The sequence below is a fragment of the Lolium perenne genome, chromosome 3, assembly GCF_019359855.2.
Source record: "Lolium perenne isolate Kyuss_39 chromosome 3, Kyuss_2.0, whole genome shotgun sequence".
NCBI classification, from domain to species: domain Eukaryota; kingdom Viridiplantae; phylum Streptophyta; class Magnoliopsida; order Poales; family Poaceae; genus Lolium; species Lolium perenne.
Window position 1 is genome coordinate 77,250,990 of NC_067246.2, and position 25,677 is coordinate 77,276,666.

A 25,677-nucleotide genomic window follows, 5' to 3' on the forward strand; every position below is an offset into this window, starting at 1 on the left:
AAATGATCAGAAAGTGATCAATCGATCACTTGATCAGGACAAAGACTTGTAGGACCAGACCGTGCAAATCATCGAAAGGTGATCAAGATTCAAGAAGAGATACTTTCTGGACAAGTGGCGGGCACAGTGTGACGTGTATGCACATGTAGGCTAGGCAGGAACGGTGTGCTTGGCTGCATGCAGATAGTCCATGGACGTCCTAGCCAGTCGCTGTCCCATGCATCGGATCAAGCTTGTACGTGTGCTACTACTGCTAGAGTGCTGGGCTACTGGCTAGCAGATAATCCATGGACTAGCTATTGATCGATGCTCAAAAGCATATACTCGGTGGACATATATGGATAACCTAATTCTGGGGGAAATCTACTTTTGTAAAAAAAATCCTCCTAAAAGCTAAAATTAAATTTATTATGGAGGGTTGCATTTACTTTTTTCGAGAAAGAAAATATATCAATACCAAGATAATACAAAATAGACACCCTAGCGTATGCAAGAACATAATGTCTAGAGCAACAATGTAGACATCAAAGAAGCACACAGCCGAAAAAACTAAAGAAGAAGAAAAATAGAAAACAAGGACCATGTCGAAGTATTACTACCCTATAGAAGAACATTTTTCTTACGCATTTCCTAGATGATTGGTTTATTTTTCCTAACTTTGTATGTCACTGGAGTTTTGGTTCAACAAAAATTTCATACAACACTAAAAGTATGTCAAAGAGCAACTATTTCCAACAGTTGGTTTAGTTGGAAGCCTTAAAGTCTTGGTAAAAAATAGGTATCTATAGTTTATAGAAATTATAACTCATGCAAAAATCTGGCTATATCTCAATCTATTACCTAAGACTTTGTATTGATTAAGTATCTAAGTCGATTATGAAATAATACATGCTGCAATATTTCACTAGGTTGGCCTTTTCCTGAAAATAAAAGATGGGGAGCTTCATTTTGAATGGAAGAGGCAAGCTGTATTATTCACTAAATCAAAGTTGTATGTATTATCTTGACAAAAAAATGCAAGTACTCCCTGGTCGAAGCGAGTAACAATTTTGAAAAAAAAATAAAATATTACACTTTACTGACAAAAAAAAGTGAGTTACAATTATCACTAAACTGACTTTGCAGTTAAAAAGTCAATTTTACAAAAGGGTATGATTATTTCTCAGTCGACTAAAAACTAACTTCATTCTCAGTTAGATGATGTCATCAACTCTTAGTTGCAGCTCATGTTGCAACTCATGACTAGCACGAATTACGAAATCAAATGATGTAGAACTTGCACGAAGCTAGTTCGCTGAGAACTAGCAAATCCCTTTGCAAAATATGAATCCAAAATAATGGTTTTCTGCACGAGAGAAAAAAATGGTGTCTCATTCATTTTTTTCCGGGAAAAAAGAGGTTGCAGTTAGGTTTTACAACAGGCAGGTGGAGATATCCATTTCAAGGGCAGACAAAGCTAGGACAAGTACGGCGCTAACGCATGCATCCGCTCCCAAAAGTCCATCTACACCGACAAAGCTCATACTTACATGCTTTACACCTTATCAACGTCAGACTCGCCGCCGGCAGCGCCGCCGTAGTAGAGGGCTCCCTCGAGACAGTAGAGGACACCTCCCGCCTCCTCGGCGAGCTTTGTTACATCGGCGTCAGAGAAGAAGGACGATGACGGCGGCGGCGAACGCCAGGAGGCTTTGATGCCCTGCTGGCCGGCGAGGACGACGGAGCGCCCTCGACGTAGTCCATGAGGTCGGACAGAGCGCCTCCGTGCCCGAAGTCGATGAGCCGCTCCTGGTCGTCCATCAGCTCCGCCGCGCTCGCGTAGAAGAGCCGCACCCAGCGCGCCCTCGCCGGCACCGGCACGAGAGGGATGCGCTCCCGTGTTAGAGCATCTCCACCGGCGCCCCTGATAGCTTTTTTGGGGCCGGGAGCAAAAATGGGCTCGCACCGGCGCGCCCTGATGTCTACGTGTGCTTCTATTCTTGTAGACAGTGTTGTCCCTCCAAGAGCAGAGGTTTGTAGAACAGCAGCAAGTTTCCCTTAAGTGAATCACCCAAGGTTTATCGAACTCAGGGAGGTAGAGGTCAGAGATATCCCTCTCAAGCAACCCTGCAATTAAGATACAAGAAGTCTCTTGTGTCCCCAACACACCTAATACACTTTTCAGATGTATAGGTGCACTAGTTCGGCGAAGAGATAGTGAAATACAAGTAATATGGATGATTATAAGTAGCAACTGCAATCTGAAATAAAAATGGCAGCAAGCGAACATGTAGCAGAACTTGTTGGAAACGGTGTTTCAATGCTTAGAAACAAGGCCTAGGGATCATACTTTAACTAGTGGACACTCTCAACATTGATCACATAACTGAATAAATAAATGCTACTTTCTACACTCTCTTGTTGGATAACAAACACCATTCATTGTGTAGGGCTACAAAAGCACACCTCAAGCCGGAGTAAACAAGCTCCACAACATCCGGAGTTCATATTAGAGTAACCTCTAGAGTGCATAATAGACCGTTGCAATTTAGACCGAGTACTAACAAAGCATACACACTGTCAACAATAGCTATGAAAGGGGGAATAGATCGCATCAATACTATCATAGTAATAGTTAACTTCATAATCTACAAGAGATTACAATCATAACCTACGCCAAGTACTACATGATGCACACACTGTCAACTTTACATCATGGAGGAGGGATAGACTACTTCAATAACATCACTAGAGTAGCACATAGATTAATAGCGATACAAAGCTCATGATCACATAAAGATCACACCATGGCAGAGAGAGAGATGAACCACATAGCTACCGGTAGAGCCCTCAGCCTCGGGGGAGAACTACTCCCTCCTCATCATGGGAGACAGCAACGGCGATGAAGATGGCGGTGATGTCGATGGAGATGACTCCGGGGGCAATTTCCCGTCCCGGCGGCACTACTAGGAAAAGGGCTATAGCTGCACGCAAGTGGTGCCGGCGCACCACCATAGGCATGCGCCGGTGGAACATGTTGCCGGCGCACCAAATAAGCGCCGCGCCGGCGATGGACCTATACTGCCGGCGCACAAAAAAAATTAGTGCGCCGGGGATAAAATTCGAAGAGATCTAGCTGAACAGTAAAAATCTGGGCACCTTACCCCCGGCGCACCTCTATGGTGGTGCGCCGGTGGTAGACAATTTACCACCAGCGCACCACCATAGAGGTGCGCCGGGGGTAAGCTGCCTAGATTTTTCTCTCCACCCCCCCCCCCGGGAATCGCATTTTCAGTTTTCGAAAAAATAATAGAAAATTCAAAAAATAAAATCCTTTGAAATGCCCATGTAATATGTGATCTAGTTTTAGTAAAAATTTGAAAATTTGAATTTCGATGTATTATGCAAAATGGCGTCATCTTTCGGTAAAACGGGATTTCTGGTTGCATACGACCTCCGATGAAAAACTTTTTTATATCAAAATCGATCTACTCGAAATTTTCTATTCTAATTCAACGGCCTACGGCCGTTTGGAGAAAAAATGGATTCGTCAAATTCAAAACAGAAACAGGACTTTTTTCAGATTTAAGATTTGGGAGAAAAAAAGAAAAAAAAATACCCCCGGCGCACCACCCTACTTGGTGCGCCGGCAGTAACCTATGGTATATATATACTCCACACCTGCCTGTGCTCCTCACTTTCACATTTTCCTTCTCTTTTCCTCCTCCTCCTCCTCCTCATCTACTACATCGAGCTACTGCAGCGAGCTACTCCGGCGACCTTTACTGCACCGACGGCCACGATGGCCACCGACGGCCACAACATCCTCCGGCCTCCTCCAACACCTCCGGCCTCCTCCACCACCTCCGGCCTCCTCCACCACGTCCGGCCTCCGCCACCACGTCCAGCCTCCTCCACCACCTCCGGCCTCCTCCACCAACTCCGGCCACCTCCATCAACTCCGGGCTCCCCCACCTACTCCGGGCTCCTCCACCTCCAGCCTACTCCTCCTCCTCCTACACCGACGCGATGACCTCGGGAGCTTCCGCCATCATCCTGCACCTCCTGTACCTCCTACACCGGCGCAGAGACGACAACCACTGATTAGCTAGATCTAGATCTAGATCTAGATCTAGATTTGATTTTTTTTGTTTTCTTGTATAACCTACCGCCGGCGAACAAGACAGGTGCACCGGGGATAACGCGAGTTACCACCGGCGCACCAACAGGTGCGCCGGCAATAAGCGATTATCACCGGCCTGTTCCCACCGGCGGGCTCTAAGTGCGCCGGCAATAGGCTTTTTTGGTGCGCCGGCAATAGGCCTTTTTCTTGTAGTGCGGCGTGCCAGAACAGAGACTTCTGCCCCCGAAACGGAATTTCGCGATGGCGGCGGCGTCCCTGCAGTCTTTCTGGAGTTTCGTCAATTGTTGTAGGGTTTTCACGTCACGAGAGATTATATAGGCGAAGAGGCGGCGCAAGGGGGTGCCTAGGGGGCCCACCCCAGAGGGCGGCGTGCCCCCCTCCTAGGACGCGCCTGATACGTCTCAAACGTATCTATAATTTCTTATGTTCCATGCTACTTTTATGATGATACTCACATGTTTTATACACATTTATGTCATTATTATGCATTTTCTGGCACTAACCTATTGACGAGATGCCGAAGAGCCAGTTGCTGTTTTCTGCTGTTTTTGGTTTCAGAAATCCTACAAAGGAAATATTCTCGGAATTGGACGAAATCAACGCCCAGGGTCTTATTTTTCCACGAAGCTTCCAGAAGACCGGAGGGGATACGAAGTGGGGCCACGAGGTGGCCAGACCATAGGCCGGCGCGGCCAGAGGGGGGCCGCGCCGCCCTATGGTGTGGGCCCCTCGTCAGCCCTCCGACTCTGCCCTTCCGCCTACTTATAGCCTTCGTCGCGAAAATCCCAGTACCGAGAGCCACGATACGGAAAACCTTCCAGAGACGCCGCCGCCGCCAATCCCATATCGGGGGATTCAGGAGATCGCCTCCGGCACCCTGCCGGAGAGGGGAATCATCTCCCGGAGGACTCTTCATCACCATGATCGCCTCCGGATTGATGTGTGAGTAGTTCACCCCTGGACTATGGGTCCATAGCAGTAGCTAGATGGTTGTCTTCTCCTCATTGTGCTATCATGTTAGATCTTGTGAGCTGCCTATCATGATCAAGATCATCTATTTGTAATGCTACATGTTGAGTTTGTTGGGATCCGATGAATATGGAATACTATGTCAAGTTGATTATCAATCTATCATATATGTTTTTTATGTTCTTGCATGCTCACCGTTGCTAGTAGAGGCTCTGGCCAAGTTGATACTTGTAACTCCAAGAGGGAGTATTTATGCTCGATAGTGGGTTCATGCCTCCATTGAATGCAGGACGTGATGAAAGTTCTAAGGTTGTAGATGTGTTGTTGCCACTAGGGATAAAACATCAATGCTTTGTCTAAAGATATTTGTGTTGATTACATTACGCACCATACTTAATGCAATTGTCTGTTGTTGCAACTTAATACTGGAAGGGGTGCGGATGCTAACCCGAAGGTGGACTTTTTAGGCATAGATGCATGCTGGATAGCGGTCTATGTACTTTGTCGTAATGCCCTGATTAAATCTCATAGTAGTCATCGTGATATGTATGTGCATTGTTATGCCCTCTCTATTTGTCAATTGCCCAACTGTAATTTGTTCACCCAACATGCTATTTATCTTATGGGAGAGACACGACTAGTGAACTGTGGACCCCGGTCCATTCTTTTACATCTGAAATACAATCCACTGCAAACTCTGTTCTTTACTGTTCTTCGCAAACAAACATCATTTTCCGCACCATACGTTTAATCCTTTGTTTACAGCAAGCCGGTGAGATTGACAACCTCACTGTTACGTTGGGGCAAAGTATTGTGATTGTGTTGTGCAGGTTCCACGTTGGCGCCGGAATCCCTGGTGTTGCGCCGCACTACACTCCGTCACCAACAACCTTCACGTGTTCCTTGACTCCTACTGGTTCGATAACCTTGGTTTCATACTGAGGGAAAACTTTCTGCTGTACGCATCACACGTTCCTCTTGGGGTTCCCAACGGAAGTGTGTCAACTGCACGCATCAAGGATTTTTTCTGGCGCCGTTACCGGGGAGATCAAGACACGCTGCAAGGGGAGTCTCCCACATCCAATCTCTTTACTTTGTTTTTGTCTTGCTTTACTTTATTTTATTTACTGCTTTGTTTGTTTTCTATATCAAAAATACAAAAAAATTAGTTACTAGTTTTACTTTATTTACTGTCTTGTTGCGTTCTCTATATTAAAAACACACAAAAATTAGTTACTTGCATTTACTTTATTTACCTTTTGTTTATTTCATCATGTTTCCTCCTAAGTTCACTCCGAAAGATATACCGTTAGGACGAGGGTCTATCATTGGAAGAGATAATATAGAAGCATTTTTCACTCATGTTAGTACAGCTGAAGATTTTGAAGATAGACACTTGGTAGAACTTGCTCCTACTTATAAAATTGCTGCCGCTTCTTTAGTACACATGTTGGAAGCTAGATTCATTAATCTTAATCCTATAATTTAACATATGTTTCTTACACTCTCTGATATGGAGAGGGGAGAAAAGAGAGATTTTGTCTTAGAAACCCATCTTAAAGAATTTGGTGATGTAGCAAGAGAAGCTAGAAAAGTCTTTATTAAATATAAGATGCTTGGCCTTTATACCAATTTTGCTAATACCCTTGAAAAAATGGAAAAAGATAGATTAAAGTACACTAATAAAGTTAATTGTGAAGGGGAGATTAAGACATCAATACCTTGCAAGCTCTTAGGAATGTTCGAGGCACTAGAAAAGAATTATGATTGGATTGTTCCTGGAAATTTGTTTGATGAGAATAGCAAGCCTAAGAGTAATGAAAAAGGGGCCTCTGAAACTTACATAGACAAGATACAATGCATAGTTGAGAAAACTCTAAACCCCTCTGTTGATGCTTCATCTCTTGATAATACTTGATTCACACTTTCTGCGCCTAGCTGAAAGGCGTTAAATAAAAGCGCTTATGGGAGAGAACCCATTATTTTACTTCTGCACTTTTGTTTTATATTTGAGTCTTGGAAGTTGTTACTACTGTAGCAACCTCTCCTTATCTTTATTTTATTGCATTGTTGTGCCAAGTAAAGTCTTTGATAGTAATGTTGATACTAGATTTGGATTACTGCGCAGAAACAGATTTCTTACTGTAACGAAATTTAGCAGCCCCGTCTGTAGGTAACTCATAAAATTCTGCCAATTTACGTGCATGATCCTCAGATATGTACGCAACTTTCATTCAATTTGAGCTTTTTCATCTGAGCAAGTTAAGTGCCCCAGAAAAATTCGTCTTTACGGACTGTTCTGTTTTGACAGATTCTGCCTTTTATTTCGCATTGCCTGTTTTGCTATGTTTGATAGATTTCTTTGTTCCATTAACTTTCAGTAGCTTTGTGCAATGTCCAGAAGTGTTAAGAATGATTATGTCACCTCTGAATATATGAATTTTCAATTATGCACTAACCCTCTAATGAGTTTGCTTTGAGTTTGGTGTGGAGGAAGTTTTCAAGGGTCAAGAGAGGAGGATGATACAATATGATCAAGAAGAGTGAAAAGTCTAAGCTTGGGGATGCCCCCGTGGTACATCCCTGCATATTTCAAGAAGACTCAAGCATCTAAGCTTGGGGATGCCCAAGGCATCCCCTTCTTCATCGACAACTTATCAGGTCACCTCTAGTGAAACTATATTTTTATTCAGTCACATCTTATGTACTTTACTTGGAGCGTCTGTTTGCTTTTATTTTTGTTTTTGTTTGAATAAACTCGGATCCTAGCATTCTTTGTATGGGAGAGAGACACGCTCCGCTGTTGCATATGAACACATGTGTTCTTAGTGCTACTTTTAATGTTCATGGCGAAGGTTGAAACTGCTTCGTTCATTGTTATATGGTTGGAAACGGAAAATGCTTCATGTGGTAATTGGTATAATGTCTTGAATAATTTGATACTTGGCAATTGTTGTGCTCATATAGATCATGTTTAAGCTCTTGCATCATGTACTTTGCACCTATTAATGAAGAACTACATAGAGCTTGTTAAAATTTGGTTTGCATGATTGGTCTCTCTAAGTATAGATATTTTCTGGTTAAGGTGTTTGAACAACAAGGAAGATAGTGTAGAGTCTTATAATGCTTGCAATATGTTCTTATGTAAGTTTTGCTGTACCGGTTTATACTTGAGTTTGCTTCAAACAACCTTGCTAGCCAAAGCCTTGTACTGAGAGGAAATACTTCTCGTGCATCCAAATCCTTGAGCCAAAAAACTATGCCATTTGTGTCCATCATACCTACCTACTACATGGTATTTGTATGCCATTCCAAAGTACATTACTTGAGTGCTACCTTTAAAATTCTATTCTTTGTCTTCGCAATACATAGCTCATGGGAAAATAGCCTTAAAAACTATTGTGGTATTAAATCTGTTGCTATGTATCTTATTTCTTATAAGTTGCTTCTTGAGCGGTAACCATGTTTCTGGGGACGCCATCAACTTTTACACCTTTGTTGGATATCATGTGAGTTGCTATGCATGTTCGTCTTGTCTCAAGTAAGGGCGATTTTCATGATCAAATGGTTTGAGTATGCATATTGTTAGAGAAGAACATTGGGCCGCTAACTAAAGCCATGAATCATTGTGGAAGTTTCAGTTTGGACACAAAACCTCAATCTCTTATGAGAATATTATCTGTTGTTGAATGCTTAAGCATTAAAAGAGGAGTCCATTATCTGTTTTCTATGTTGTCCCTGTATGGATGTCTAAGTTGAGAATAATCAAAAGCGAGAAATCCAATGTGAACTTTCTCCTTAGACCTCTGTACAGGCGGCATAGAGGTACCCCTTTGTGACACTTGGTTGAAACATATGTTATGCAATGATAATCCGTGTTAATCCAAGCTAATTAGGATAAGGTGCGAGCACTATTGGTATTCTATGCATGAGGCTTGCAACTTATAAGATGTCTTATACATAACACATATGATTTATTACTACCGTTGACAAAATTGTTTCTATGTTTTCAAAATGAAAAGCTCTAGCACAAAAATAGTAATCCATGCTTCCCTCTGCGACGGGCCATTCTTTTACTTTATGTTGAGTCAGTTTACCCACTTCTTTCTATCTTAGAAGCAAACACTTGTGTCAACTGTGTGCATTGATTCTTACAAGTTTACCTATTGCACTTGTTATATTGCTTTATGTTGACAATTATCCATGAGATATACATGTTGAAGTTGAAAGCAACCGCTGAAACTTATATCTTTCTTTGTGTTGCTTCAAAGCTTTCTACTAAGAATTTATTGCTTTATGAGTTAACTCTTATGCAAGTCTTATTGATGCTTGTCTTGAAAGTACTATTCATGAAAAGTCTTTGCTATATGATTCAGTTGTTTAATCATTGTCTTTACCATTGCTTCGAATCGCTGCATTCATCTCATATGCTTTACAATAGTATTGATCAAGATTATGATAGCATGTCACTTCAGAAATTATCCTTGTTATCGTTTACCTACTCGAGGGCGAGTAGGAACTAAGCTTGGGGATGCTTGATACGTCTCAAACGTATCTATAATTTCTTATGTTCCATGCTACTTTTATGATGATACTCACATGTTTTATACACACTTTATGTCATTATTATGCATTTTCCGGCACTAACCTATTGACAAGATGCCGAAGAGTCAGTTGCTGTTTTCTGATGTTTTTGGTTTCAGAAATCCTACAAAGGAAATATTCTCGGAATTGGACGAAATCAACGCCCAGGGTCTTATTTTTCCACGAAGCTTCCAGAAGACCGGAGGGGTTACGAAGTGGGGCCACGAGGTGGCCAGACCATAGGCCGGCATGGACAGAGGGGGGCCCGCGCCGCCCTATGGTGTGGGCCCCTCGTCAGCCCTCCGACTCTGCCCTTCCGCCTACTTATAGCCTTCGTCGCGAAAACCCCAGTACCGAGAGCCACGATACGGAAAACCTTCCAGAGACGCCGCCGCCAATCCCATCTCGGGGGATTCAGGAGATCGCCTCCGGCACCCTGCCGGAGAGGGGAATCATCTCCCGGAGGACTCTTCATCACCATGATCGCCTCCGGATTGATGTGTGAGTAGTTCACCCCTGGACTATGGGTCCATAGCAGTAGCTAGATGGTTGTCTTCTCCTCATTGTGCTATCATGTTAGATCTTGTGAGCTACCTATCATGATCAAGATCATCTATTTGTAATGCTACATGTTGAGTTTGTTGGGATCCGATGAATATGGAATACTATGTCAAGTTGATTATCAATCTATCATATATGTTTTTTATGTTCTTGCATTCTCTCCGTTGCTAGTAGAGGCTCCGGCCAAGTTGATACTTGTAACTCCAAGAGGGAGTATTTATGCTCGATAGTGGGTTCATGCCTCCATTGAATGCAGGACGATGTGAGAAAGTTCTAAGGTTGTGGATGTGTTGTTGCCACTAGGGATAAAACATCAATGCTTTGTCTAAGAATATTTGTGTTGATTACATTACGCACCATACTTAATGCAATTGTCTGTTGTTGCAACTTAATACTGGAAGGGGTGCGGATGCTAACCCGAAGGTGGACTTTTTAGGCATAGATGCATGCTGGATAGCGGTCTATGTACTTTGTCGTAATGCCCTGATTAAATCTCATAGTAGTCATCGTGATATGTATGTGCATTGTTATGCCCTCTCTATTTGTCAATTGCCCAACTGTAATTTGTTCACCCAACATGCTATTTATCTTATGGGAGAGACACCACTAGTGAACTGTGGACCCCGGTCCATTCTTTTACATCTGAAATACAATCCACTGCAAACTCTGTTCTTTACTGTTCTTCGCAAACAAACATCATTTTCCGCACCATACGTTTAATCCTTTGTTTACAGCAAGCCGGTGAGATTGACAACCTCACTGTTACGTTGGGGCAAAGTATTGTGATTGTGTTGTGCAGGTTCCACGTTGGCGCCGGAATCCCTGGTGTTGCGCCACACTACACTCTGTCACCAACAACCTTCACGTGTTCCTTGACTCCCACTGGTTTGATAACCTTGGTTTCATACTGAGGGAAAACTTTCTGCTGTACGCATCACACCTTCCTCTTGGGGTTCCCAACGGACGTGTGTCAACTGCACGCATCAGCGCCCCAGTGAGGTGTGGGGGCCCTGGGCCTCCTCTCCGGCTACCCTTCGGTGTTCTGGTCCGTCTCGGTGAAATAAGATGTTTGGCTTTTGTTTCGTCGAATTCCGAGAATATTACCCGAACAGCCTTTCTGGAACCAAAAACAGCAGAAAACAGGAACTGGCACCTCGGCATCTTGTTAATAGGTTAGTTCCGGAAAATGCATAAAATCATTATAAAGTGTGAGCAAAACATGTAGGTATTGTCATAAAACTAGCATGGAACATCAGAAATTATAGATACGTTGGAGACGTATCAAGCATCCCCAAGCTTAGTTCCTACTCGCCCTCGAGTAGGTAAACGATAACAAGGATAATTTCTGAAGTGACATGCTACTATCATAATCTTGATCAATACTATTGTAAAGCATATGACATGAATGTAGTGATTCGAAGCAATGGTAAAGACAATGACTAAACAACTGAATCATATAGCAAAGACTTTTCATGAATAGTACTTTCAAGACAAGCATCAATAAGACTTGCATAGGAGTTAACTCATAAAGCAATAAATTCTTAGTAGAAAGTTTTGAAGCAACACAAAGGAAGATATAAGTTTCAGCAGTTGCTTTCAACTTCAACATGTATATCTCATGGATAATTGTCAACACAAAGTAATATGATGAGTGCAAATAAGCAAGTATGTAGGAATCAATGCACACAGTTGACACAAGTGTTTGCTTCTAAGATAGAAAGAAGTAGGTAAACTGACTCAACATAAAGTAAAATAAAGGCCCTTCGCAGAGGGAAGCATGGATTACTATTTTTGTGCTAGAGATTTTATTTTGAAAACATAGAAAAAATTTGTCAACGGTAGTAATAATTCATATGTGTTATGCATAAGACATCCTATAAGTTGCAAGCCTCATGCATAGAATACCAATAGTGCTCGCACCTTGTCCTAATTAGCTTGGATTTCCATGGATTATCATTGCATTACATATGTTTCAACCAAGTGTCACAAAGGGGTACCTCTATGCCGCCTGTACAAAGGTCCAAGGAGATAGATCGCATTTGATTTCTCGTTTTTGATAGATCTCAACTAAGGACATCCATACTGGGACAACATAGGAAACAGATAATGGACTCCTCTTTAATGCATAAGTATTCAACAACAGATAATATTCTCATAAGAGATTGAGGATTAATGTCCAAACTGAAACTTCCACCATGATACATGGCTTCGGTTAGCGGCCCAATGTTCTTCTCTAACAATATGCATACTCAAACCATTTGATCATGATAAATCACCCTTACTTCAGACAAGACGAACATGCATAGCAACTCACATGATATTCAACAAAAGTGTAATAGTTGATGGCGTCCCCAGAAACATGGTTACCGCTCAACAAGCAACTTATAAGAAATAAGATACATAAGCTACATATTCTTTACCACAATAGTTTTTAAGGCTATTTTCCCATGAGCTATATATTGCAAAGACAAGGAATGAAATTTTAAAGGTAGCACTCAAGCAATTTACTTTGCAATGGCAGAGAAATACCACATAGTAGGTAGGTATGGGGGACACAAATGGCATAGGTTTTGGCTCAAGGTTTTGGATGCACGAGAAGAATTCCCTCTCAGTACAAGGCTTTGGCTAGCAAGGTTGTTTGAAGCAAACACAAGTATGAACCGGTACAGCAAAACTTACATAAGAACATATTGCAAGCATTATAAGACTCTACACTGTCTTCCTTGTTGTTCAAACACTTCACCAGAAAATATCTAGACTTTTAGAGAGACCAATCATGCAAACCAAATTTCAACAAGCTCTATGGTAGTTCTTCATTAATAGGTGCAAAGTACATGATGCAAGAGCTTAAACATGATCTATTGAGCAAAACAATTGCCAAGTATCGAATTATTCAAGACCATATACCAATTACCACATGAAGCATTTCCTGTTTCCAACCAAATAGCAATAAATGCAGCAGCTTTTAACTTTCGCCATGAACATTAAAAGTAAAACTAAGAACACAAGTGTTCAAATGAAAAAGCGGAGCGTGTCTCTCTCCCACATAAGCATGAATTTATTCAGAGAATGAAAATAACAAAACGAAAATAAAAGCACACAGACGCTCCAAGTAAAGTACATAAGATGTGACGGAATAAAAATATAGTTTCACTAGAGGTGACCTGATAAGTTGTTGATGAAGAAGGGGATGCCCAAGGCATCCCCAAGCTTAGATGCTTGAGTATTCTTGAAATATGCAGGGATGAACCACGGGGGCATCCCCAAGTTTAGGCTCTTCACTCTTCTTGATCACATTATATCACCCTTCTCTCTTGACCCTTGAAAACTTCCGCCACACCAAACTTCTCATAAACTTCATTAGAGGGTTAGTGCATAATCAAAAATTCACACAATCATTCCCAACACTTCTGGACATTACCCAAGGCTACTGAAAGTTAATGGAACAAAGAAATCCACTCAACACAGTAAAAGAGGCAATGCGAAATAAAAGGCAGAATCTGTCAAAACAGAACAGTCCGTAAAGACAAATTTTTTAGAGGAACTTAACAGGCTCAGATGAAAAAGCTCAAAAGTAATGAAAGTTGCGTACATATCTGAGGATCACGCATGTAAATTGACAGATTTTTTTGATTCTTCTACAGAGAGATCTACTCAAATTCGTGACAGGTAGAAATCTATTTCTGCGCAGCAATCCAAATCTAGTATCAAATTTACTATTAGAGACTTTACTTGGCACAACAATGCAATAAAATAAAGATAAGGAGAGGTTGCTACAGTAGTAACAACTTCCAAGACTCAACAAAACAGTAGCAAAATAAAAAACATGGGTTATCTCTCAAGAAGTGCTTTCTTTATAGCCATTAAGATGGGCTCAGTAATTTTAATGATGCTCGCGCAAGAAATAAGAGTTGAAGCAAAAGAGAGCATCAAAAGCAAATTAGAAACACTTTTAAGTCTAACCCACTTCCTATGAAAAGGAATCTTGTAAATAAGCAAGTCATGTAAGCATAATGCAACAAGCATATAAAGGCAACACAAGCGCAACTTCAAGATTCTCAACATAAAGAGGGGAAACTTAATATTATTAAGATGCATATGACCATGTTTCCCTCTCTCATAATAACTTTCAGTAGCATCATGAACAAACTCAACAATATAACTATCACATAAAGCATTCTTATTCACATGCATAAAAGTATCATTACTCTGCACATAAGCATAATCAATTTTATTAGTAATAGTGGGAGTAAAACTAGCACAACCATCATCGTAATTATCATAAATTGCATGCATGGTATAATCATAATAAACTTTATCCTCCATAGTAGGTGGCACCAAAATACCACTATCATTATAATCATCATAAATGGGAGGCAAAGTATCATCAAAGAAAATTTTCTCCTCAAAACTTGGGGGACTAAAAATATCACAACCAGCTTCCCCAAGCTTAAATTCTTCCATAGCATTAGCAATAATAGTATTCAAAGAGTTCATGCTAATAACATTGCTACAACTATTTTGCAAACAAAGTTCCATGGGTTTTTTTAATTCTCTATTCAAACACATCATGTCCTAATTCAATATAAAGTTCATAATTTTTTTGTTGTTTTCCATTAAGCCTAACTAGTGAAAAATAAAAACAAGAAACAAAAAGATAAAATTGCAGAATCTAAAGGAGATACCTTCGAGCACTCACACACCGGCAACAGTGCTAGGAAATAGCTTAGTAGTCGGAGGATGTGAATACCTTTTACCTTACCTCCCCGGCAACGGCGCCAGAAAATAGCTTGATGTCTACGTGTGCTTCTATTCTTGTAGACAGTGTTGGGCCTCCAAGAGCAGAGGTTTGTAGAACAGCAGCAAGTTTCCCTTAAGTGAATCACCCAAGGTTTATCGAACTCAGGGAGGTAGAGGTCAGAGATATCCCTCTCAAGCAACCCTGCAATTAAGATACAAGAAGTCTCTTGTGTCCCCAACACACCTAATACACTTGTCAGATGTATAGGTGCACTAGTTCGGCGAAGAGATAGTGAAATACAAGTAATATGGATGATTATAAGTAGCAAGCAATCTGAAATAAAAATGGCAGCAAGCGAACATGTAGCAGAACTTGTTGGAAACGGTGTTTCAATGCTTAGAAACAAGGCCTAGGGATCATACTTTCACTAGTGGACACTCACAACATTGATAACATAACTGAATAAATAAATGCTACTTTCTACACTCTCTTGTTGGATAACAAACACCATTCATTGTGTAGGGCTACAAAAGCACACCTCAAGCCGGAGTAAACAAGCTCCACAACATCCGGAGTTCATATTAGAGTAACCTCTAGATTGCATAATAGACCGTTGCAATTTAGACCGAGTACTAACATAGCATACACACTGTCAACAATAGCTATGAAAGGGGGAATAGATCGCATCAATACTATCATAGTAATAGTTAACTTCATAATCTACAAGAGATTACAATCATAACCTACGCCAAGTACTACATGATGCACACATTGTCAACTTTACATCATGGAGGAGGGATAGACTACTTTAATAACATCACTAGAGTAGCACATAGATTAATAGCGATACAAAGCTCATGATCACATAAAGATCACACCATGGGAGAGAGAGATGAACCACATAGCTACCGGTAGAGCCCTCAGCCTCGGGGGAGAACTACTCCCTCCTCATCATGGGAGACAGCAACGGCGATGAAGATGGCGGTGATGTGGATGGAGATGACTCCGGGGGCAATTCCCCGTCCCGGCGGTGTGCCGGAACAGAGACTTCTGTCCCCCGAAACGGAGTTTCGCGATGGCGGCGGCGTCCCTGGAGTCTTTCTGGAGTTTCGTCAATTGTTGTAGGGTTTTCACGTCACAAAAGATTATATAGGCGAAGAGGCGGCGCAAGGGGGTGCCTGGGGGGCCCACCCCATAGGGCGGCGCGCCCCCCTCCTAGGCCGCGCCCCAGTGTGGTGTGGGGGCCCTGGGCCTCCTCTCCGGCTCCCCTTCAATGTTCTGGTCCGTCTCGGTGAAATAAGATGTTTGGCTTTTGTTTCGTCGAATTCCGAGAATATTGCCCGAACAGCCTTTCTGGAACCAAAAACAGCAGAAAACAGGAACTGGCACCTCGGCATCTTGTTAATAGGTTAGTTCCGGAAAATGCATAAAATCATTATAAAGTGTGAGCAAAACATGTAGGTATTGTCATAAAACTAGCATGGAACATCAGAAATTATAGATACGTTGGAGACGTATCACGCCCCAAACGGCGCCGGCCAATTTTGGACTTCAATAGAATCGCCGGCAACCCCGTGCTAGCTCCTTCGCCAAGGGTGCGAATCGGGCGCGCCGGCGCCTCGCGAGGCTGAAATTTTTGGGCGTGGGAGCCGCCTGTCAGCCACACATCCCAAAAGTCGACGCCAGCGGGGATTGACGGGGCCGACGCGTCAGCGGCTCATTCAATTTTAACCTAACCGTCGCCTAGCTCGCGATGGGAGTTATTGAGGCCCAGCGATGGTGGAGTTGCAGACGCGCAGCGAACCGTCCCATCGCGCGCGCCTTGCTCTTCGTGCCGCCGTTAATGAGCACCAACGCTCCCCCCCCCCGCTCCCCCGCCTCCCTGCGGTCTATAAAAAAGGGCCGCCTCTCATCGTCCGTGCCACACACAAACCCTAGCGCCTCTCTCCCCAACCCTAGTCGCCACCATCTGAAAAGACGACACCATGTCTGGTCGAGGCCGAGGTCGCGGCCATGGTCGTGGCCATGGCCGCGGCAGAGGTGCACGCACGTTGTCGCCTGCGACGCCGTCGTCTTCATCGTCGGCCATGGACGAGGAGGGGCCCATGCTGTTCGAGTTCGTCCTCGTCCTCAAGGGCGGCCCACGCGGCATCCAGAGGCTGCCGGACACCTTCGCCGACTTCGTCGCCGGCGACGACCGCCCGAGCACGCTGCATCTGCGGGAGGCTGCGTGCGGCTAATACCGGTGGATCGTGGGCGTGATCTATGATGCGTGCGGCAAGATGACCTCCACATCGGCTGGGAGAAGTTCGCGCGCCACCGCCGCCTCCAAGCCAGCTTCGTGCTCGTGTTCTCCTACTTTGGCGATAGGGACATGAGCGTCAAGGTGTTCGACGAGACGCGTTGCGGCCGGAACTACCACGGCGACAACGCCGAGGAGGACGACGACTGACGAGTGTTGTTTCTTCGCAGCGAATATCGGCACACACGTTTTTGCATATTCTTCCTCGAAAGAATCAACAGGTGCACCCTCGCCAGCTGGATTTTCCAGTTTGGGTGACTGGGTGTGCCCTCGAGTCTTCTTTCTTGGCAGCGAACACACGAAACCTGCGATAACAGGCCTAGTTAGGTTTAGTTTTTTTGCAATATTTTATATTTGTGTCAACCATGGTTCAAACTATGTATTAGTTTATGGAAAACCATGTTCCAAACTATATCTTTATGTAAACCATGTTTCCAATTATGTATTAGTTTGTGGAATAAAATGTTTCTTATTCAATTTTCTATGCATTTATTTATGATTTTAAATTTCAAAATCTATCGGGGCTAGCGTATGGGGCGCTGGTGTGGGAACATCTCCGCCAAATAGAGGATGCTGTGCCGGCGTACCCAAACTAAGGTGCCGGCACTAGTAGAAAAAATGCCTTCCATACGACCCCTTTAGTCCCTAAAATATTCGAACCGCGACTAATGGGGTCTTTAGTCGCGGTTCTGCAGGTGAACCGAGACTAATGCTCCACCAACTGGGACAAAAGGGCTATGGTGTCCCCAACCGGGACTAAAGGTTTTTCCTGCTTTTTTACTCCGCACGCACCCTTCACCACCCCCCTGGATGGTCTTTTTTTGCTTTGTAAAATACAAAAGAAAATGATAGAAAATTCAAAAAATAAAATGTTTTCAGATTCTTGTATGTTATGCAACCTACTATTCGGTGAAATTAAGAAATTCGAATTTTCATTTTTTGCAAAAAAGGTTTGAAAAATGGTAAAACCGCATTAACTTTTGCATACGACGTCGGAAAAAAAACGTATAATATATCAAAATCATCGTGGGAAAAAGTTACATCAGTTAGCCACTTTTTAGATTCTCAAAATTTCAAATGAAAATACGAAAGCAGGAAGATTTTAGTTTTTTGCTATAAATTACGGATTTATATTTTTTATTTTTTAAAAAATTAAAATTAATAATTGCATCCTGCATAAAGATTACTATTACGTTTACCCAATTTTTAGATTTTCAAATTTTTAGGTTTTAGGTTTGGCAAAAAAAAATTAAAAAAATTAAAAATAATACAAATTAAAAATTTAATGTTTATTTATTTATTCAAGATTATTATTACATCATTACTTTTGTTTATTAAAAGAATTATTTAAAATTCAAACAATAAAAAAATGTGACATCGACCAACATGTTAATATGATTGATATGATTCTAGTATCACATACATGCGCGCGAAGCACACTTGGATGCGGGACGGGATGGAACTAAAAAGTTAAGCGTGCTTGTGCTAGAGTAGTGGGAGGATGGGTGACCGAGCGGGAAGTTTGACTAAAAATATGTAATTTGACTAGAGATAAGTGTAGTTAGAGATAGAGACTAAACTATGCAAATAACTGAAATAATAGAAATTCCGAATGAAAAAAATAGAAAAAATTGGGTGGAAAAAAATTAGAAAAAATAAAATTAGAAAAATTCAACTGGATACATTTTCGCCCAGACAAACAGAACCCACGTGGATGGACCTTTAGTCCCGGTTCGTAAGCAACCGGGACTAAGGGGGGCCTTTACTCGACCCTTTAGTCCCGGTTGCACAACCGGAACTAAAGCCCGTTGTGAATCGGAAGTTCGGGACTAAAGGCCCTTTTTCGACTAGTGCGGTGTCTCTGCCTGCGTCTATTTGGGGGCTGCCGGTGGAGATGCTCTTATGAAGCCGAGCTGCCCAGCCCACCAAGCACCGCGTCGAACAGGTCGCGGTCCTTCTGCTTCGAGCAAGTCACCATCTCTCCGAGTCCTACACAGAACAATCACAAGTAAGTATATGCGTCACACATGAAGAACCAAACGTGTGGTGTGCTGCTGTTAGTACAAGGCGTGCACGTACGCACCTGTGATGACTGTTAGAGTATATATCTGTATATTGTAGTTTCCCCATATGTTAGGGGGCTTCCTGCATATTTGCACATGTACATGTACTATATATTGTGGCCTTTGGCCCTCTGGTAATACAACACGCATATTCTTCTAACATGGTATCAGAGCAAAATTGATCCTCTACTCGGCCGTCGTTGCTGTTCCTCCGGCCGTGCCTTCTTCCGGCCGTGATCCTTCCGTCTCCGATCGATTCCCTGCTCCCTGCTCCCGGAACCCCCGTCGACCCCCGCTCGCAGGACGTGACGCCCGCCAGGATCCGCGCGTGGCGCCCTGCCTGCTCGCCGGCCGGCCGATCGGCTCTGGATCGGCCCGCGCGTGGCCTTCCGCTACCTGTGGTGCCTAATCGATTCAGAAATTGATCCCCTACTATGCTCTCTGATCGGCTGTGGTGCGATTGGATCTTGATTGGTTCAGAAATCCCCTACTCTGCTCTCTGATCGGCTTCCTCCGCTTGGCCCATCCCGCTCGGCCGCCTCCCTGCTCTCCTGAGATATCTCATGTTGACTTCCGTCTGAAGCGTCAAAAAAAAAAAAAAAAAAAAAAAAGCAAAAAAAAAAATGGAAAAACAAAACTATGTCTTCCGCTGATTCCGTCCCTTCTTTGGGCCCACCTTCGGTACTTGATATTTGTCCGCTGCCTCCGTGCATGACTGCTAGCTATTCTTCATCGACTTTTGCGGCCTCTTCACGCGGCTCTGCCCGCGCTTCACCGACTCCGTCTACGTCGGCTCGCTGCTCTTCACCGACTTTCGCGGCCTCTTCACGCGGCTCTGCCCGCGCTTCACCGACTCCGTCTACGTCGGCTCACCGCTCTTCACCGACTTTCACGGCCTCTTCCCGCGGCTCTGGCCGCGCTTCGCCGACTTCGTCTATGTCAGCCTGCCGCTCTCCACCGACTTTTGCGGCCTCTTCACACGGTTCTGCCCGCGCTTCGCCGACTTCCTCTATATCGGCCTGCCGCTCTACATCGACTTTCGCGGCCTCTTCCCGCGGTTATGGCCGCGCTTCGTCGACTCCGTCTGCGTCGGCATGCCGCTCTACATCGACTTTCGCGGCCTCTTCACGTGGTTATGACCGCGATTTGCCGACTCTGTCTTCATCGGCGTGTTGCTCTCCGTCACCCCCTTTGGTGGCCTCTGTGCGTGTGGATGATAGCTCCTCGTCGGCACCTGACTGTACTTCGACCTCTCCAGTCGCGCCCCTTTCTGCGCATGAGATAGCGCAGCTTCACCGCCTGCTTGATGCTTGGGATTCCAGTTTACGTCAGCAGCCTCGCGGTCCGAGTCTCCGCCCTCGTCCTCATTGCACCTACTGTGGCAAGGTTGGCCACACTTCCTCCACTTGCTGGACGCGGGATCCCAGTTTACGTCAGCAGTTCCAGGATCGTCAGCAGGCTGGCTCTTCAGGATCTTCTGCAGTTGCACTCTCTGATCAGGACATTCTCAGGGGTCTTCGTGGTCTGCTCGCTACTCCAGACTCTTCCTCGCCGGGCGCTGCTGGTTCTGTGACTGGCTCTTCTGGCACTGCGCGACCACCACTTTCTACACAGTCAGGTACGTCCCCGTGGTATCTGGATTCTGGAGCTTCCTTTCATATGACCTCTGAGTCTTCTATCTTGTCTGCTCTTCGGTCTCTTATTTCTCCTGTCCGTGTTGTCACGGCTGATGGTACCTCTATTCCCGTTTCTAGTACAGGCACCCTTTCTACTCCCTCTTTCTCTGTCCCTGAAGTTTCTCATGTTCCTCGCCTTCAGATGAACCTTTTCTCTGCTAGCCAGCTCACCGATTCTGGTTGTCGCATCATTCTTGACGCTGAGTCTTGTGCGGTTCAGGATCGTCGCACACAGGCCCTGGTTGGAGCTGGCCCTCGTAGCCGTCAGTCTCCGGGGCTTTGGGAGTTAGACTGGCTTCGTGTTCCTTCCGCTGCCACTTCATCTGCCAGTTCTCCTCCGGTTGTTGCCTCTGTCACCGGCTCTTTTCAGCAGTGGCATCATCGTCTTGGTCACCTTTGTGACTCTCGCCTGTCGTCTTTGGTTCATCGTGGCCTTCTGGGGTCTGTCTCTAGAGATGGGTCGTTACACTGTCAGGGTTGTAGGTTAGGCAAACAGATTCAGCTTCCCTATCCTACTAGTGTGTCTGTCTCTCAGCGACCGTTCGATTTAGTCCATTCAGATGTTTGGGGTCCGGCTCCCTTCGCTTCGAAAGGGGGCCATCGATACTATATCTTATTCATTGATGATTTTTCACGGTACACCTGGGTGTTTTTCATGCACTCTCGCAGTGAGGTGCTCTCTATTTATCAGCGTTTTGCGGCCATGGTCCGCACTCAGTATTCCTCACCCATTCGCGTGTTCCGTGCTGATTCTGCTGGTGAGTATATCTCTCAGCACCTTCGTGGTGTCCTTGCTGAGGAGGGCACCCTCGCTCAGTTTTCTTGTCCCGGCGCGCATGCTCAAAATGGCGTCGCCGAGCGTAAGCATCGTCATCTTCTTGAGACCACCCGTGCTATGATGATTGCCTCTTCTCTTCCGCCACATTTCTGGGCTGAGGCTGTCGCTACGTCGGCCCACCTTATTAACATTCAGCCTTCCGCTGCTCTACAGGGTGGCATTCCTCTCGAGCGTCTCTCTGGTGTTTCTCCAGACTACTCGACTCTTCGTTCATTTGGTTGCGTCTGCTATGTCCTTCTGCCTCCTCGCGAACGCACCAAACTGACCGCTCAGTCTGTTGAGTGTGTTTTTCTCGGATACAGTGATGAGCATAAGGGCTATCGCTGTTGGGACCCCGTTGGTCGTCGGATGCGCATCTCTCGTGACGTCACTTTTGATGAGACGCGTCCCTTCTATCCTCGCCCCACCTTGGGTACTTACCCGGTGGATGATACCTCTTTTCTTCTTTTTCCGGATGCACCCCCTGCTGTCCCTCCTCCCCTCCCTCCTACTTCTGATGCGCCCCCTTCGACACCATCCTCTCGTTCGTCTAGTCCACCTAGTACTCCTCGTTCTCCGGCTTCGGCTCCTTCCGATTCTGTCCCTTCTTCCTCTTCTTCTGATGACTTGTCTTCTGCAGATGACCTTCCCCCTTCTCGGCCTGTTCGTCAGCGTCGTGCTCCAGTTCGTTACTCTCCTAGTCAGTATGGTCTCTCTGTCGTTTCCGAGCCGACTTCTTATCGGGATGCCGAGCGTCATCCTGAATGGCAGCTTGCCATGGCTGAGGAGATCGCTGCGCTTGAGCGCACTGGCACTTGGGATCTTGTTTCTCCCCCTTCTGGTGTTCGTCCCATCACGTGTAAGTGGGTCTATAAAATTAAGACTCGCTCTGATGGATCTCTTGAGCGCTATAAAGCGCGTCTTGTGGCTCGTGGTTTTCAGCAGGAGCACAACCGTGACTATGATGAGACTTTTGCCCCTGTGGCTCATATGACTACTGTGCGTACCCTTCTTGCTGTTGCCTCTGTTCGCCGCTGGTCTGTCTCCCAGCTTGATGTTCAGAATGCTTTTCTTAATGGCGAGTTGAGTGAGGAGGTTTACATGCAGCCTCCTCCTGGGTATTCTGTTCCCGATGGGATGGTTTGTCGTCTTCGACGTTCTCTCTATGGTCTCAAACAGGCCCCTCGTGCCTGGTTTGAGCGCTTTGCCTCTGTGGTGACTGCTGCTGGTTTCTCTCCTAGTCTTCATGATCCAGCACTTTTCGTTCACACTTCTCCTCGTGGACGCACCCTTCTCCTTCTCTATGTTGATGATATGATCATTACTGGTGATGATCCTGAGTATATTGCCTTTGTAAAGGCTCGTCTTCGTGATCAGTTTCTCATGACTGATCTTGGTCCTCTTCGCTATTTTCTTGGGATTGAGGTTTCCTCCACTTCTGATGGCTTTTCTATCTCTCAGGAGAAGTACATTCAGGATCTTCTTGCTCGTGCTGCTCTTGGGGATGAGCGCACGGTTGATACTCCTATGGAGCTTAATGTTAAGCTTCGTCCTACTGATGGTGATCCTCTTCCTGATCCCACACGTTATCGTCATCTTGTTGGGAGTCTTGTTTATCTTGCTGTCACTCGTCCTGATATTTCTTATCCTGTTCATATTCTGAGTCAGTTTGTCTCAGCTCCTACCACTGTTCACTACAGTCATCTCCTCCGTGTTCTTCGTTACCTTCGTGGCACGATCACTCGTCGCCTTTTCTTTCCTCGTTCTAGCTCTCTCCAGCTCCAGTGCTACTCGGATGCTACGTGGGCGAGTGATCCTACGGATCGTCGTTCACTTTCTGCTTACTGTGTGTTTCTTGGTGGTTCGCTTGTTGCTTGGAAGACGAAGAAACAGGTAGCGGTTTCTCGTTCGAGTGTTGAGGCTGAGCTGCGGGCTATGGCTTTGTTGATTGCTGAGGTGACCTGGTTACGGTGGTTGCTTGCAGATTTTGGGGTCTCTGTTACGATACCCACTCCAATTTTGTCTGACAGTACAGGTGCTATCAGTATTGCACGTGATCCGGTCAAGCATGAGCTGACCAAGCATATTGGTGTTAATGCTTTTTATACACGTGCTCAGGTGCAGGATGAGGTTGTTGCGGTTCATTATGTGCCTTCAGATTTGCAGTTGGCGGATTTCTTTACAAAGGCACAAACTCGAGCGCAACATGACTTTTTACTCTCCAAACTCAGTGTTGTGGATCCACCATGAGTTTGCGGGGGGGTGTTAGAGTATATATCTGTATATTGTAGTTTCCCCATATGTTAGGGGGCTTCCTGCATATTTGCACCTGTACATGTACTATATATTGTGGCCTTTGGCCCTCTGGTAATACAACACGCATATTCTTCTAACAATGACGTCGAGCTCGTGGACGTTGGAAATCTGGGGGCCGTGGCGGAAGGCCTGGCCGCTGATGCCAGCGTTAGAGAGCGTTCCACCGACGGTGAGGTGGCGATAATCCGTCCACGACCGTGGGGTAAGACCCTGCGCGAGGGCGGCGTGCAGCACGTTTACCCACAGCTGCTCACCGCCGGCGTCGAGACCGGGAACGGGCCGGAGGGGCACGCGCGCGAGGCGCGCATCAGAGCAGCGATGTCTCGTCGGGGCACGAAGGGTAGAGCACGGCCACCGTTTGGGCGTTGGCTTCGACAGACATGTTACCGAAGTCGGCGGACGCGCGTGCGGTGGCCTCTGCTTCGTTGCGGATCAGCACGCGGATGCCGAGGTTGCGGAGCTCGTCTGGCAAGGAGGAGGCCGCCGGCGTCCACACGAGCGCACGATTGTCATTCTCAGTGGATGCAGCAGCCGGCCGGGATGGTCTCGTGCACGAAGAGAGTAGCCATGATTATTTATCTCTAGCTTGATTAACATGAGAATACACTCTGAATTTTTAGATCATTTGAAGTGAAGATTATAGTCTATAAATTAGAAAAAAAAATAGCACGCTACAACAAAATAGCGTCGGCCGAAAAATACGCTATTAGCGTGCTATAGCGCGCTACGGTTAGCGCGCTATAGCACGCTATAACGCGAAATAATGTAGTGTGGCATGTCCAGATTCCAAAAACGCTATAGCGTGCTATTAGCACCGAAATAGCGCGTTATTTTTTTCCATGATATATATGAGCGTCAGCCAGGCAGAAAAGGCTTAGCTAGTAAGGTGCGATCAGGACCGACGACTTGAGAGTCATTTGCATGAGATCTAAAGGACATGGACTTGCAGATTCTTGCTTGATTATGCCGTATGTACGTTTGTTCTCATGACATTACGGACGTTAGACGTACAGTGTATGCACGGACCTTGACAAAAAAAAAAAGTACGAGATACGTACGTGTACAGAGATTCTGCAATCTGTGGCGAAAGAATATGCATCGTACAAACAGCTACAGATACCTAGCGGCGCCTAGTTCCATGTAGCTGCCTAGCGGGTCGATCCATGATCCAAGAGGCTCATTTGACATGTTCAATGCGAATAAGATTTTTCCACGGTTTACGTTTTTCCACCACAGAAACGCCAAAACTGAATGCGACGGAAGATTGCTGATAAGAACAAGGACAGACGCTCGGGCACCATGATGGGGCCGGCCGATCAAGACAGAGCAGCCCAAGCATCATAACGAGGAAGTACTTGGTACGTCCAACATGCGTGTGGTTGAGCTCGTTGATGCATGCACCACACGAAGTCACGACAGAATTGCATATGTACTATGGATTTGAACGCATTAACGTGTGAACCGTACGATCAACCACTTCCGTTGACAAATCCAACGAACGCAGTGATGAATGGTTTTGAGGTGA

The 25,677-nt window shown here is 45.0% G+C and overlaps 2 pseudogenes; both read right to left on the bottom strand.

Moving 5' to 3' along the window:
* Nucleotides 1-1,252: 1,252 nt before the first annotated feature.
* On the bottom strand, nt 1,253-20,056 carry LOC127339466 (cytokinin dehydrogenase 2-like; annotated as a pseudogene).
* Nucleotides 20,057-24,176: 4,120 nt separating this feature from the next.
* Nucleotides 24,177-25,340, bottom strand: LOC139829968 (cytokinin dehydrogenase 2-like; annotated as a pseudogene).
* Nucleotides 25,341-25,677: the final 337 nt, after the last annotated feature.